The sequence below is a fragment of the Dermacentor albipictus genome, chromosome 1 (assembly GCF_038994185.2).
Source record: "Dermacentor albipictus isolate Rhodes 1998 colony chromosome 1, USDA_Dalb.pri_finalv2, whole genome shotgun sequence".
NCBI classification, from domain to species: Eukaryota; Metazoa; Arthropoda; class Arachnida; order Ixodida; family Ixodidae; genus Dermacentor; species Dermacentor albipictus.
In genome coordinates this window covers 452,245,144-452,261,503 of record NC_091821.1, presented here as the reverse complement: position 1 = coordinate 452,261,503, position 16,360 = coordinate 452,245,144, and the positions used below count along the sequence as shown (strand labels likewise).

General features: G+C 44.9%; 1 long non-coding RNA gene across 1 annotated transcript; it reads left to right on the top strand.

Moving 5' to 3' along the window:
- Positions 1-4,532: 4,532 nt before the first annotated feature.
- LOC135911060 (uncharacterized) lies at positions 4,533-15,611 on the top strand. The gene is made up of 3 exons (XR_011514062.1): positions 4,533-4,847; positions 8,838-8,945; positions 14,254-15,611. It is a non-coding gene; the product is annotated as an uncharacterized lncRNA (long non-coding RNA).
- Positions 15,612-16,360: the final 749 nt, after the last annotated feature.

Below are 16,360 nucleotides of genomic sequence, written 5' to 3'. Positions count from 1 at the left end.
GTCCCCCTTGCAGAGAAAGTTTAACATTCATTTAGCGTTGAAACGTGTTCAATCACAATAGACGGCCCAGTCGACCTTGTTGAAAAACGCAACGGGGACGAAGGTGTCAAGTTGTTCAATCTTCATCGCCCAGCAGATGCACGCGCTCACTTATTATAAGTAGCGAGTTGCAACGTGAATATGTGACGCGCCTAACACACCTAGCATCTCAAAACGTTTTGCGAAGAGAAGCGCCTTCGAAATGGAATACCGAAAATGTAATAACGTGTGTGTGCAATTTAACTATATTTATATATATATGTATATATGTTTGTATATGTACGTTTCAACGTCATCCTCACTGTCAAGAAAGGCAGATAGAAAGATATAATCTAATGAATGCGGAAAAGGACACTGAAAAGCTTTCCACTTAAAAATCTAACCTTCACAAATCATTCAGCTCTTAAGGTCCCAATTTATGTATTTTAAAGGTATCCATTTTTTGGAGCTTACTGCGGCCCAGAAAGGGATATTGCACCAGTGGCTAGAAGTCTAAAGTGCAGTAGAAAACAGCGTGTTGCAACTAATTAGGAAGTATACAAAAAATAGAGAAAATGGTACTACGCTGCGTTTGAACGTTTTCCGCGACAAACTGGCTCGATGGAAGCGAACGAATATTGCCAGGCAAACAATTCCATAGGTCAATGGTGCGTAGCAAAACTTTGCTTAAATGTGTGAATGCGAGGAAAAAGTGGAAAAAGTTCATCAATTCTGCGTTGGAGGAGGTTTAGCAGCGTGCATGTATGCACAATGTCGACAACAAGAATTAATATTATTACGATATGCTCAAGCGATGCTCAAGAAACGAGCCACCGCGAGAACGACGACGAAGTTGGTCGGTGCGCTTGGTGCGAGTGAGTGTCAGCCTGGCTGCCTGGCTCCAGTGTAAATAGCCTGTAAATAGCCTCTTCTGTCTGTGTCTTTCCACACGCAACAATATTATTGTACATTAATTTCAGTTAATCGAGTTCACGACAGAGACCGGAGCTAACTTTATGAAGGAATGGCAGAGGACTGGGAGATGTATCTTTCGACCCTGTGCTATATGAAGCGCAGACTTTTTTCGTACCAATTTAATTTATTTTATATGACAAAGATCGTACTGGTACTTGAAAACTGAGGCATATTTAACTATGGCCTGGATTACGTATTATGATGTAGAAGCTTAGTCTCTAAGCCCGGCTTTGCATAGTGGCGCTTAAATGTGTGCAAGTAGTGCAGCACCCAACATCACAACAGGGTACTTTTACACTGACTCGCTTAGTAGACTGAAACAGCTGTAGAAAGATGCAAATGCTCTAAAAATTATTCAACAAAGCGGCATACTCCACTAACCCTCGCAGCCAAACATTGAGCTTCCGTGTCGATAAGGGCATTGTTGAAATCGTTTCAGTGCTATGGCAGATGAACTGACTTGATCACCAATCTGATTACGAAGACCTCTACCTCTGCCGTCGGATCGCCCAGCTATCCAGAAAACATTGAAATCGAGCATTCGAAGCAACGCAGGTGCCTGGTATTCCCTCATGTGTCTGCTGCTTTCCACATAGCCTTGCCAGCACGCAGGAAGTATTTTTTACGGGGGCTTTGTGATGGAGTGACCCTTACGCCATACGTAAGCTGGTCTTGGGGACCTATGTTCCATGTGTTCAAAGGTGTCCAAAAGGTGTCCAATGTGCTGGGCTCTTCTGTCGACCTCACATTGTCGCCACTTCCTCTTATTGTCTCCTAGAACGTAAGCGATCAGACTTAAAATTAAACAAGAACGATAGTATCAAGCCAACACTACCTGAAAACTAAAAGCGCTGGTTGATAGACAATACGTTTTCAAAGGCACTACTGCACTTCGTGCACGATGCCGAGTTTGAAGCATTTATTTGAGTTCATTTTAATATCCATATCTTTTGCGACAAATCCTCCCAAATAAAAGATAACAAATAGTTGTAAGAATCGTTGTTTTAGATGAGAATAAGGCGGCATCTGGCGCTGCGGAAGCATACTACTACAACCATGCTGTGGCTATCTAGAATGCGCAAAGCGACTGAGCATTGCGCCACCCGATTTGGAGGTCCCGACCGTCTGATAATATACAGAGGTATACCCATTCAAATCATGAAATTTAGGTCATGTTATTTTCTAAGGCGAAAACCTTAAGTACCTTGTTACGCTTGCTCATACCCGAAAAAAAAGTGGCGCCTAATCTAGTGTGATGCAAAAAAAAGGAAAAAAAAATCTGTGATGCGAAAAATATCATCAGGAAAGGCCTATGCCTGCGTGAGCAAGCAAGGATGCAGTGACTGAATAGAAAGAAAAAAACGACGGAAAGAAAGAAAGAACGAATCAAAGAACAAACGAAAATCAATAAAAAAGAAAGAACCAAAGAATTAAGGAAAGACGGAAAGAAATACGAAAGAACCATTCGGTAGTGCATTAGGTGCTCGCATGTGCCGTGGAGTAAGTCGACCTACAGCGCCACACGTTTTCTACGGACAGCGGCTCGTTATGTCTTCAAAGAAGTCTGACCCTTCCGATCGTATAACTTCATACACTACCACATGTGCAGCAGGTTTTCGCCTTCACATGTTACTGGAGCGTAACATGCTGCCAAACTTTTTGCTACCGCAGTGATCGCCACACGGCGTAATATTATAGCTAAATGCGTGATAGCCTACATCGTGCAGAAAGATCGCAGTAATGCCCTGATGGCCCTCGTGGCTTCTCTGTTGAGTACTTTGAGGACTGCTGAGAAGTCAGTCGGTAGAACGGCGGTTGATAGACAATAAAATGGAAGAAAAGAGCAAAAGAGCCGCCAGGTAACCTCTGTAGGCGCCAAACCACTCTGACGCAGTCCTCCCCATGAAGTGCAGGGTCGGCACTGGCGTCATGTTAACCAGTTTGCACCCTAGCACGAATAATGTGTTTCAAGGTCAAACGTATACAAGGCTTCAGATTACAGTGTGAAGTGTCAGACAATAGCTATAGCTTTAAGTTATCTTCAGAGACCCACTTCTTCCTTAATTCTTTAAGCACGTGAATGCAGCAAAAATGACTGTAGCAAAATGACACGTGGCTGTTGGCTTCACCGTGTGAAGCCAACAGTCTATACGTATGGATCAACGGTGTCGAGTGAATTTTGTACCTGTTGAAATTGCGTATCACGATTTCTGTGTTTTGGCCATTACATGCTGTTGTTAGCAAAGATCGAAATTTTAGTGTTCCTACGCTAAGTAGGAACACTAAAATAAGTAGAAATTAGGAACGCTACGCTAAGTATCATGCCTTGAGTATGCCATCAGTATGCCATCAGAATAAAATCAATGTTGATCAGCTAGGGGGCAAGAAATCTGCCATGCGGAATCGGGTATTTTGATGTGAAATATTTAACTTGGCATCTGAACGTAGAAATAAACTTCGCCCTCACGACCAAAGTGAGTGTACCACTTTAGCTACCTAAATCTGTAGTGGAAAATACAATTGCTCTGTAAAAATACCAATATTTGTTCCTGTCCGTTGTCAGAATTCGTTTCACTTAATTCGTTAAATCTGCTATAGAAATAGACATATAGAAGACGCTTGTGTGGGCTGTTTTTACGTTACGTACTTCTTTGAACTATACGAAAGAAACTCTGCTTAAAGTGTTAGGCACTCAAACGATTAAATACAGCGTTGCCGTTACAATATTCGCATCGCATAACTGTGCGACTATTATGTTATGCATTATTGCGTTATTGTAGGCAGTCGTTTGTTCTTTAGGCAGCATATTCTACGTTATTCATTAGGTATTTCATATGTTGCAGGTTAGAATTAAATTAGGCTAAAATTGTAGCTCCCATCTAAACAAGCACGCAAGGCCATCCTCTGCCTGCTTGTTTTCGAATTCTCATTGCGTTACTTCAGGTACATGGTGCATTTCTTGACGTAATACTTCTGCGCAAACCCGCTACGCGGAGTGAAGTAATTGATAAAGGGAGAACCAGACATCCACCCGTTCGTAGCAATTGCTACAAACGTGTTCTTTATTATGATGGTGATAATCCTATAAATTGACGCATCATATCTTCTTTAGTTAAAAAAAAAGATGTGTGTTGCACCAAGCGGCAACGCTTAACATTTGTTAGCGAGTCAAAAGCGGTCAACGCAAAAGGAGAAACATGTACACATGTTCATATCCTACCAGCACTGCACTCATCCCTCAAAAGTAAGATCTTATGGAATTTCTGAGCATATCAACTGCGACGTTTCCTAATTAGGTACACAAGCGCTCTAGAAGCCTTTCCAGGTAAACATATGGTGTATATCAAAGAAAGTTCGACGCCCCGGAGGCACTTCATAATTATCATTTAGTAGGTATTCGTACTTGCTCGAAGACGCTGTAAGCATATATTAGAGATGAATCTAGAAAGAGGAAGGGGGGGCAGCAGATGGCCACGTTCTAGCGCGTTGCCACGCGGACGTGCTCGAGCACGAGACGCTCGAGAAACGCATGAGCCAGAGTCACGCTTTAACGTGCCTTCGTTCGGATGCTGCATCGAGCGGACAACGGAAGCAACGGTGGCTGCCCCGACGCTGCCGTGGAAGGCTGCGGCCCGCTTCCCAGCAGGAAGCAGCAACGGTGGCGTGCTCTCTTTCGTGGTTCTCGGCGGCAAGCTACTGCTGCGGGACGCCGGGACTTCGCTGAAGGCTGCGCCGTTCGGGCACTGCTGCTGGCTGTCTCGCGGTTCCTCCCCGTACCAGGCAGGGCAGGTCCTGCAACACTTCATCTGCGACTTTGAAGAGGCTCTGGTTCATCGGAGTTTCATCGGTGACAGGTAGTGTGGGCTAAATTTTTATATAAAGAAACAGTTATACTTTTAATCAATGTCTTAGACTTGTAACATATGCTTCACATCTTGCCGTTTACCTCCGTGGACGTTCGCAAGGGGGAGGACGATATGTTAAGAAAAAAATATTATTCATCTTTACCGCAGCACCAAAATACAAACAAAGTCCTGGCGGGTTTGTGAGAAAACTTCACAGTTTAGAAATAAATTTCCTCCTCCCCGTGGGTTCGTTGTCCTAATTTATACTTTTCAATGAGTCTTCGTCTACCTTGAGCGGTTGTGAGTTGCTAAACTGAATATTAGCCGTTATATAGGCCATGCATCCGAATAGTGTCAGAGCTGGCTTATACGGGTTCACTGTTCTTGATGTATAATTTGTCGTACTGGGACATATGTATAGGTTCGGTATTGTGGCCTAGTGTTTCACCATCTGTCTTGAATGTCAGTGTGGTATATAGGTGGTTCTCGTGGCAAAGAGCAACCAGCAGCCCCTTTAATGCCCCTTTATAATGGCTTTCGGTTGCCGCGAGGCGATCCTGTAACACTGCAGTTGCGAAAAATAGCTGATGTTAGGTAATTAGTTAACGAGGTGGTATCATCTAACGTGCGCCATCGTGAAAGAAAGAAGGTTGAAGAAAGTACATTCACATTCGGTAATCTGCAAATGTGCATATAGCATGCAAGTTGGAATCGCGGAAGGTTTCTGCCAGCAAGGCGATAGGCGGATTTTGACAAGAGAAGTACTGCAAATTTCATTGAGGAACGCGGCCTTCAGCTACAAGGATGGACCTTGCAGAGGAAGTGGAAACTTTTTTAAGCATTGAAACGGTGTCTAATCCCAGCGCGCGACGTAATCGACCTTGCAGCACCCTGCCACAATGCCACAGTACGCGGAGAGTATTTCGGTGATGAATGCACCCCGTAACTCATCGTTACGGGACCCGCCCTCACCTATTATAATTTTTGCTATGCAACCCACCTAACGCGCCAGGAGTGTCCAAGCGCTAGCTAGCACGAGGGCAATTCGCAGGATTTTTTTATGGTACCTTTTTAGCGCACATCTGTGAACTACAGATGGACAGTGCAACGGACTTGTATGCACAGCTTCGCGTAGTTATCGTGGTCGCACCGTTGTGACGTCAGTGGGGACCTGCGTAGTTGATGGCAGACAGGTTATCTGCAGAGTGCAGAGAGAGAGAGAGCTTAAGAAAGCTTCATCGTAGACTCTCCTTCCACGGTCATTTTAATACACATAAAAATTGGTGGTCCTACCGTAATCGAGATTAGATGTAAGCTTGAAATTGCTACCGGAAAAGCAATTTGGTAGGGTATGATCCCAGTCACAATTTTAAAATATATGTGGTGCATATTCGCACTAGCACACCCAACCACATCGCACATCACCATGACGTACTGCGCACTAGTCCATATGGACGCAATAGTTCCTGTCACAGACAGAATCTCATTGCAAGTATCGTTTCAGTCAAAGGGGTGCGGAACTCGCCCACCGCTGGCGTTGAAAAGACCACTCAGCTCCACAAGATGACAGTCAAGTGTATAGTGCCCTGTATGTGCCTTTTGATCGTCACTATTAGCAATGACAAATAAAACTGCACCGCACGAGTAGTTACAGCTTGAGTGATATTGGGAACAAACATTAGGAAGAACTCGGAAGCAATATTTGTGTAACTTGTTTGCGAATTAACTAGTGTACGTAGTGCGCTCTTGACTGATGGCCCGGCTGGTCTCGCTTAGTTCTCGCAACTTGCCGGATGTTCTCGTTTCAGTGCACGGATAACGGCTCTGTGTTTTGGCTAAAGGTTACTTGAAGCTTGCTGACAACGGGAGCTAAAAGCATGTCATGCTTAAAAAAATAACACTAGCATTTGTTCCGAGAGCTAACTTGTCAGCCACAGCACAAGATGTCTGCACTACACAGTTTACCGTGCTTATGGTGCCCTTACGCAAGAGGGCGAAATCAACTAACTAATCAACTAACTGGTAACCCAGCATAGGAGAGCGTGGCTGACGGCACAGCTTCGGGAATCGGGACTCTATAATGGTTAGCAGCTTTTCCCCTCCTCCTTACCCGTTATCCTGACGTGTGAGCTGTCAGGTTGATGTTAACCGACAAGAAAACCAATGAGACGCTACCTAACGCTCCGCTAAGTCGGCTTCGTAGCGAAACGTGGGCAGATCACGCTCGTTTGTAAGTTACGCTTCCGGTGTTAGCGTTGTGCGCAAGCGCATTAGCCTAGCCGCCAGCGTTCCTGACCAGCAGCTGTCAGAACATTGCTATAGTACATCGTTCTAAATAGAGCTGACCGCTTTATGTAAAATCAAAACTAAAGCCTTATAAAACTGTCTTTTGTAACGTCAGTACACGATGGACACATAATTGGTTTCCTAGCAGCAATGCCGTATTAGTTTAGTGTATGATTGAACCCCGCTGAGCGTTCCATCCAGTTTTGCGCTGCGAGTAATCGAGCCGGCAATCAGAAGCTGACTGCGGTGCTAACACTGCACGCCAAGCAAGAATCCACGCTCGCCATAACCCGCAAAGCGCATGCCACTGATAAGCTCCACGGGGGTGAGCGAGAATGATACGGACCGCGCGCCGGCTTCCGAGAACGAGTGTAACGGGGCGTCTCCGCGATACGCTCTCACGCAGCAATTTGCACGAGGGCGCAGGAGTACCTTTCACCCGCTCTGCTCCGCCAGGCGCGCTTCTGACGTCGCGCGCTCGTGACGTGGAATCGCGGTTAATGGGAATTTAGGCGCCCTTTTAACGCGATAGCGTTAAGGAGGTCGTGTGGCAGAGAAACGGGTGTCGTCGGCGTCGGTGGCGTTTGCCGTGAGCGAAAAATGGCAGAAGGCAATTCATAAATAAAAGCGACTTACAAGATGGGCTGGGTGGGAATCGAACCAGGGTCTCCGGAGTGTAAGACGCTACCACTCAGCCATGAGTTCGATGCTTCAAAGCGGAGCAAAAGCGCCTCTAGTGAATGCGGTGTTGCCTTAGAAACGTGCCGTAGAAAGTTATACTGCGGTGTATATCGGTAATTATGAGCATGTAAATTACAGAAGTCATAGTTCAGCGAGTAGCGAAGTACATTTGCACTACATTTCTTCTGCGCTTGGTACGCACACACAGCCGTCTTGAGGCAAACACAGAAGACCCCCTCCTCGTATTGTACGGCGCTGCCCCGACATCTGGCGCGCCACTCACCCGTTTCTCCGCTTTGTCTTCATGGCGGGTCGCGGCCCGGCTGTCCGTGCCGATCACGACGTTTGGCTCGCGTAGATCGTTTCTGTCTCCAAGACACCGAGTTCTTTGGTTCGTTCTGCTTGTTCAGGCGCACGTTTCGTCTTTGTATGACTCAGGGCATGCCGAGGGAATGAGTGGGCGGTGCGAATGGGGTGCGATAACGCTATCGCGTTCCACTCTTGAAGGCGAAGCTTAAGCGTCCTCCAATTCGTTCTTGCTATTGACGGACGCCGGTTTTTCCGCTCAATGGGTCTTTTCATGCTTTGGCTTTAAAAATTGTTTGCATCTTGAAGCGTCCTTTGTTCGTCTAGCCTATACTCTTGGTACGAAGGGTCCAGTGAAATCAACGAATACGCTTTTCTTTTCTGGGTGACATTTGCTACATGTAAGCATGACACAGGTGACTAACAATACGAAAACTGCGTGAAATAAATGTTGACCTCTATAACCACTTAACTCATGTGTGAGAAGTTACTGTGCTCAGCAGATGGTCAGAATTATCATCTTTCAAGTCTTGCCTTTCTCGTCGGATCTGTAGCTTTAGCTCGGTGTCGTGTACAGTAATCTTTATTGGCCTTAAGGTTAACGTTTTCAGCCGTGAGACAAGCAGCACATTTAGGGGCACCTAACTTTGGCATGTGCCTCGCCCATAACGCCACTTTAGGAGCCAAGGGGGAAGCGACTGACTGCCCGCACTCAATCGCTTACAGCGGCATTGTCTCGAGGCAGCCACCTGACGGTCCTCGCTGCCGTCGTGAAGTGGTCACTCCTGTTGCACCATCAGCCGCCCCATGGATACGCCGTTGACCTGATTGCTGGTAAGCTGTTTCTCTTCTTATTGCGTTTGCTTGATAAGGATTTCCAATAAGAGACATGTGCCCTTGAAATATCGGAATAATTCGAACATGATTACCTTAACCAGGTTATTTGCAGCATCTATGTTTCTTGCAATGGGTATATGGATGATCCCTTCGGGCTTGAAGTGCGAAATAATAGGATAATCACATCACAGAAATCGGACATGTTGGTCAGATAGTATCAAGAAACACACGATCTCCATTTAGTTATCTAAGGGGGAATTAGACATCCACCCATTCATAGCAATTGCTATAAAAGAAGCCCATACGCGTTCCACGAAGGAAAACCTCGCGGTTGAAGAAATATTAGTCCTGGTCCGGGACTTGAACCCGGAACGCCGCCTTTCCAGGGCAGCCGTTCTACCATCTGAGCAAACCAGGCGGCTAGCATTTGGTAGGGTGAAGTCGAATTTGTCAACAACTTGAAGCAAAGGCAAGAGTATCGCGTAATAGTTCTACGGAAACCCGCAGGAGGAATTTCAAGGAACCCGTATGGATTTCCTTTGTAGCATTTGCTACGAATCGGTGGATGTATAATTTTCCCTTGATGAAATACTTCACTCCACCTTGCGGTTTTCCGCGGAACTATTACGTCACGCTCTTCATTTCGGCATAACATTCAATAAGATCAAAATATGTCGCTCACAGGTGATACAGCTAGCGCCTGGGGATCGGGCTTCTCCCACGTCGAATGCGGAGCATAGGGTGACGCACAAAGGAACACATTGACGTAGTAATGGCAGTACTAATTTGTTGTTTTAATATAATCACAGTGTAAGCGAGGAACTGAAGAAAACTTTCTTCTGACTGGGCTTTACCAGTCTAGTAATAGAGCAAATTTTACATTGGCTCTCTGTAGGAAACAGAGATAGGAGGGTGGGGGAGGCGTAATAAAATAAGATTGCGCAGATTGAAAATAGGAGAGTGGCTAAGCAGCACTGAAAAACTGAAATGTAGAGCAAATATATAGATGTGCCCGATAAATTTAGCCAAAGCTTAAAGATTTGCTGTACTATAACTTGACAGGAATAAAATCATGCCAGTGAGAATTTCATAGAATAAATCGAACACTTTTTTTGCATCTTAGTGCATGCATAATTATTCAAGATTAATCAACTTCACAGTCTTACACAAATAGGTTTGAGAAAAAGTTCTAAAGGCATGCTGGAGAAGTTTGCTTCCCACCGAATGCGGGCGCATTTTGTCCGTTCTCGCGGAGGAAGTTCACGAAATATGCAAAACTGCACGTCAGTCAGCACTAAAGCCCTGCTTTCGCAACTCTATAACTCTTGATACGTGTTGGCGCACGGCGCTTTTGATGTAGGTCACTGGTACGGAGAAAGTAAGAAGGCGGCGACGATTTTAGGTATTTAATTCTGGTTATGGTCATATTACCAGACAGGTCAGCTGCTTTCTATAGAACCTTCGAGCATACGAGTGCGTCAGTGCCCTGCAACGTTTCTCAGCTACAGTGCGCAGGACTCACGCATATCACCTACCTAACAAATGCTACACGTAGTGGCGCACAAGCTCGTTGTGGTGTGGCTACTTTTCCTGCGTCCTCGAATTTGTTTCTGATCGTGTTCTTCATGAAGAAAAAATAATTGCACGGTAGGCGAGAATTTAAATACTTCTAGAAAAGTCGTTAACCACAACCATCACATGTAGCGCCTAGCCCTATTTGGTCTCTTCAGGTGGATTACCAGAAAGGTGGACATAACTTCGGCCACAACTAGCAATCATAGCGTGACTAACTAGTTTCATCAATGATTTTAATTATTAACGTTAGAAGACATGTTTCAATAGCGAAATTAGGTCGTTTCATCTTAGCAAAAATAGTAAAAAATGCCCCACTTTTGAATGTGAACATTAGGACGCGCATTCGCGAAGGAAAGTTTGAGCTTCTGGCGCAAAAAAAAAACAGATTTTTCTTCACAGCCTGAGTATTCCGCATGAAATGAAGAGATACAGCAAGTCTATGTAGGTGCATGTTTCACCAATGTGATGCGTGGAAGCAATTCCACGTTGACGAGCTGTAGAAATTTATCCGTGTAACTGCCCTTATAACTGTAGGTGTGAGAAAATTCACTCATTGTTTTCTTTTCCTCCCACACCGCCAGTCCATGAACTTTACCATGAAATTGCCCTCATCCTCAATGTAGAACGTTCCTCCCGTCGTCGCCCACCCTTAGATAGTCTTTCGTCTGCCGTCAGGCTGAATTTGTAGGGCTTTATTAATATTTTAACTGTTATGCGAGTTAAACCTGACCATACACTCGTACTTCGACACTACTTAGCAGGCATAAGGTTTTTTTTTCTTTAATTCAGCTATGAACCGTCAGCGTCCATCACTCATCCGGTGCTGCCTAATAGATAGGAGAGCCGTTTAAACTGTTGAAAACATTGCTTTTGTAAAGGGAATTGCTTATTGCTGCATTTTTTCGATAAAGCTATGCTCCCTTTGCCGTTACTGTTACAACGAACAAAAACATCAGCAAAGTTTATACTAATGCCAGATATCTTATGATGCACACATCAATGCTGACACACATCGGCACAGATCTGCACACTCGCAATGTTTGCCATGTACATAAGCATGTTATTTCTACGTAGAATAGCTTGCAGATTGTATGCTGCAGAAGGAACAATTGTAATACCAAAGAAGAATGAGTACTGTGCCTTCGCTCATACATAGTGGGGCCTGTGCTGACGTCAGATCATTCTCGCTTTGAACTTGTTGAAGGGACACTAAAGGCAAATATTAATTTAAGCTAAAGTGATAGATTAGTGCTCGCTAACGGCTAAGCATCAATCTTATTCCTAACAGAGCTTTCTTAATCGAGAAAGAAAGGTGAACGCCAGTAACGATTACAGACTCCCTCGGGGCGAATGCATTCCTCATTACAATTCTGTGACTAGTATTAAACCACTCGTAGTAAAAATATCATTGCATTCCACTGTGATAAAAAAAAAACAACTGTCGCTTGTACAGTTATATTTCATCAAAAAAATACGCATTGGCGTTACCCCTCACGACATTGGCGGTCGAAAAGTATCTCTTTCACCACTTTGCGCCACCCACGTCGTCGCGTTTCGGTAGTCTCGTAATTGCGCAGTGCGGCGCTGGTTTTGCGCCGTTGCGAAAGGCGTACAAACTGACAGTAGCCAAGAATCCCACGTTCATGTGATGTCGCGGGATTCACGAACGGTCTACGCCAATTTACCAAGAGCAGCTGTGGGCCGAATCCAATGCTCTGTCTTGGTTTGGTTTCTCCATGGCCGCACTTTCACGTTTAGCGCTCATAAAAAAAAAAGAAACGTAGCACTGCCTGTCGGGAGCACTTGTACTTACCTACGACGCTAAAAGGCAGTGATGGCGAATGCAACGTCACAACTCCCCGCTCGGGGGCGGAAGATTTGAAATGCGCTATAAGTATGTAGAAGTTTCAGGTGCAATGTTCTCGTAAAGTAAGGATTTTCTTGGCACCATAAAAGCACTATGAGGTTTCCGGAATTGCATTCTAACAGTCCACGATTACTTAGTATTTGCCTATTTGTCTTTAGTGTCCCTTGAATGACCTTTTTGCGAAACTGATACTCAGCAGAAACCTTTAATAAGATGTAGATAAATGAAACACCACGAGATAGAATTATCCCGCCTAATTCCAGTGGAAGTATGAACGCAATTCTCATTACACACAGGAAATGCAGGTACTACAGAGAGTATTGAAATATGCGCGAATGGATGACGTAACCGCAGCTGGCGATATTTGTCAAAGCTTCACCAACAAGAGCGAGGAAGAAATAAAATGATTTTGGGCAGGTGAAACTACTGTAACAGCAACTTCTTAAGCTGATTTTTTGGTAAAATACTTCTTAGCAGAAACCCTTGTATGCAATGTTCTCGGAGTTATTCCAACGGCGTGCCGAGAAAAAAAGAACATTGCTTAGGGCACACTGAGGAACATAATGCGCTATTGAGAGCGACAACTCAGTGTATAGGACTCAGGTGGGCGCGGCCAGAAAAGCGAAAATAAGCCCTGGTCCGCCTTTTCCGTCCTGATCCTTTGTGTTATCGAATGATAGCACAAAGTGACAGATTATACATATTCCCCTTTTATTCAGCATATGAAATTAAACCAAACGTCTTTGACATATTGAGACGAGCACGTGACCGACGACAGCAGACCAAAACGACCACAAGGACAAGCGCTGTCATCGCCTTTGTTTTTGTCTTTGTGTTGCCTTCCGTGACGCGCTGGTCCTGATAAGGCAGAAGGAATTCTAAGACAGCCACACCAGGCTCCAAGCTCTACGCAAAGCCACTTTATGGGGTTGTTTTGTTGTTTTTTAACCGTGCGTATGTGATGGCGCTGATGTGAGAAGAAAACACTAGAGGTAACGCAAGACGGCTTGACTAGCAACTTCGTTCTTGAGTTTCAATTTGTCGAAGACTCTCTTCCTCGCCCTCATCTCACCAGGCTGCATTCCCCCACCCTAACACTTAAAAGCGTGCCAACTATCTGACCTCCCTCTCGTTCCCTGCGAGAATTTAAGGGGGAGAACTCGTCCGGAACGGTGCGCTTTCATAAGGGTGCCCATGAGTGATTTAGACTGCGTGGTTGAAAATTTTCCAAGACCACGTCTGACCAGCAAGTCACGAACAAAAGTTCCTATAAGTAATTCCGACAAAGGTTGAATGAAACTGGCAAGCGTGATCAATTTTATTTCCTGCGTATTATGTCCCCGCCAACCCTTGCATATTGAAGGAATTAACAAGCGCTCGTAAGACATTTCATATCCTCTTACCAAGTTACCGCGTTCTCCGTAGCAAACATTGATGGAGCATTTATCTGCGTGAAATTTGTATCGCTGATTGTTCAGAATTCTATAACACATTTGCATTGTCTCTGGACTTGACGGCGCGGTGACGTCCCCTCTTTTCTTTTTGAAACGCTATATAAAATTTACATTTTCATTTATGAAATCACTCCCACCAATCAGTTTTCCTGCAGATATTTTAGAATTCCAATTTCTGATTGCATCTGTTTTGTCCGCCTTAAGACCTCAACAGTGCACGCTTAAGGAACGGTAATGCACAAATAGCCTAGAAAACAGCGCCCTTTGCCATAAGCCTGCTGCATGATGAGAAGAGCTCGTATCTTTCTGATGGTGTTTAAGTAGTTCTGCGCCAACGCTTTGAAATTTCACTGCATGTGTAGGAAAGCAGTCCTACAAGGGGTTCAACAACGCTGCAATTCTTTCGCAGTACACGATCACCAAAAAACTGCAGTCAGGCAATGCATCACCACTTGGCTCTGCGGCGAGAAATGGGGAGATGCCCTCCGCCTAGAGGAGCTGACTCGGCCACCAGATTTTCCATCGCCGTGTGCGCGCGTTCGCCGGATGTCACCTGGGCCCTGGATGGTCGCGCAGAAAAGCCGCAAAGTCCACCCAAGATCCATGGACGAGGCCAGCCGGTCGGCGTCCACGACAGCCACAGTGGAGAACGCACAGAATTGGGGGGCCGTAACGTTCGCCGAGGCAAGGGATTACTCCGAGGGGAGCCGGCAGCGACGGCTAATGAACACTCTTTCGGCGCTTGAACATCTTGGATACTCCACGCCGAGAATTCCACCATGCATCAGGAGTGTTTCGACCATGCTGTCGTCAGTCTCCACTGTGACACAATCTCTCATATTTATAACGACGATGTGTCGGGCACGGTTCTTGCTTCCCTAAGCGTCAGGGCGACATATTTATGCGTGATTTGCGCGTTTATTTCCTGTGGCGACTATGGTTCGCGCCAATTTCGAATTGTAGCGTACTTATACGTACGTAGTCGTTTTGTCTCGCATATAATTATTGATTTATACGAAAATAATATTGTTAATAATTGTCCATTATATTACTGCGTTCAAAATTATTTGTTTGGAAGAGCTCCGGAATGATTCCCAAAGAGTTCCGGAAGGTTTGCCCAAGAGTTCCGGGAGGTATTCCAAGATTTCATTTCAGCTAGTGACCATCCAAACAACCCTCAGCAAAAGCCAGACGTTGTCTAAAAAAAACCTTGTTGTGCATTTATTATATTCGGGCACAGACATAACGACCCGCAGCCAATTCGTACGAGGCTGTGGCGCTGCTCTTCACATCGTGGGACAATTGTCTGCCTCAATTTGTAGCATATTTCCCCATCGATATTGTCTTGCCTGAGTACCTTCGTCAATTTAGGTGATAAGGTTATTGTTTACGATTTTAATTTCTGCATGATATTTGTTGCGAATAGTTCAGGAAGGTATGCTTTCTAGAGCCAAGTTTTGTTTTTAGATTGCGATCTTCCAAACAAATAACAAAAGCCAAAGGATGTCTTACCAAGAGCGTTAGTGTAGGTTCATTGTATGCGAAAAAAAAATGCCGGCATCGACTTGAACTTGCGCGCATTGCTGTGAACCGAACTTTTGAGACGTTCTGTGTACGAGAACATCGACCGTTTGCGTGAAGGTGTTTTTTTTGTGCACACAAGAACTCTAAAAAAGAGCGCAAAAATTTCCTAGTCACAAACTGCGAACATGTTTTGTTGCATTATGAGGCGATCGGTAAACAAGGCTGGAGTGGTTTGCTGTATCATCCTGCCTTTTTAATAGCGGAGCACGTATAGCCACATTGGAGTAGAGCGTGTAACTGGAAAGCAAAGTACACAAGTGAGAGGCATATATGCGGGCAATTTCAGAAACTAAGGTTTTCTGTATCTGGTAAATGTTATACCCGAAAATACAATGCGTTCGGTTGTCCTTATATCCTCGCCTATATTTGATAATGCTTAACAGCTAAAAGCTTTAGTCTCGTACAAACTCTGCCAAAATACTGCACCGCGTGCAAGCTGTGCTGAAATGTAAATATTAAATCGGTTGAAACAAACGGAACTCAATGAAACGACGCACAAGGGCGAAGGCGATGTTCGATACTTATTTACCTTAGAATGGTAATGCCCCCCCCCCCCTTTCCATAGTGGGTAGTAGCCACACGCTCGATAGGAAACAGGAACACTGGTAAGGTTAAGTGGATGCACACGGAAGTGAACGGAAACCGATGCTTCGATATCCGTTGCGATAACGGTTGACATATTTGTTATATAAGGCGTTACTGCCAAAAGCGCCATTAGAAGGCGCATGCTTGGAACCGCCTGGAAAAAATAAAAATAGGATAGAATAAACGGAGAGGGACTGAGTAATGTCTTCATTGATATCATACTGAGTACAATGCACGATATAACGTAATTGGCGACGAGGATTTAACAACCCGTGTGCTACCGGGTTGCCCTTCTTCTGCGCTTTCGATTGCTGCATATCATCCTCTACTATGGGTATTTCGAGGCT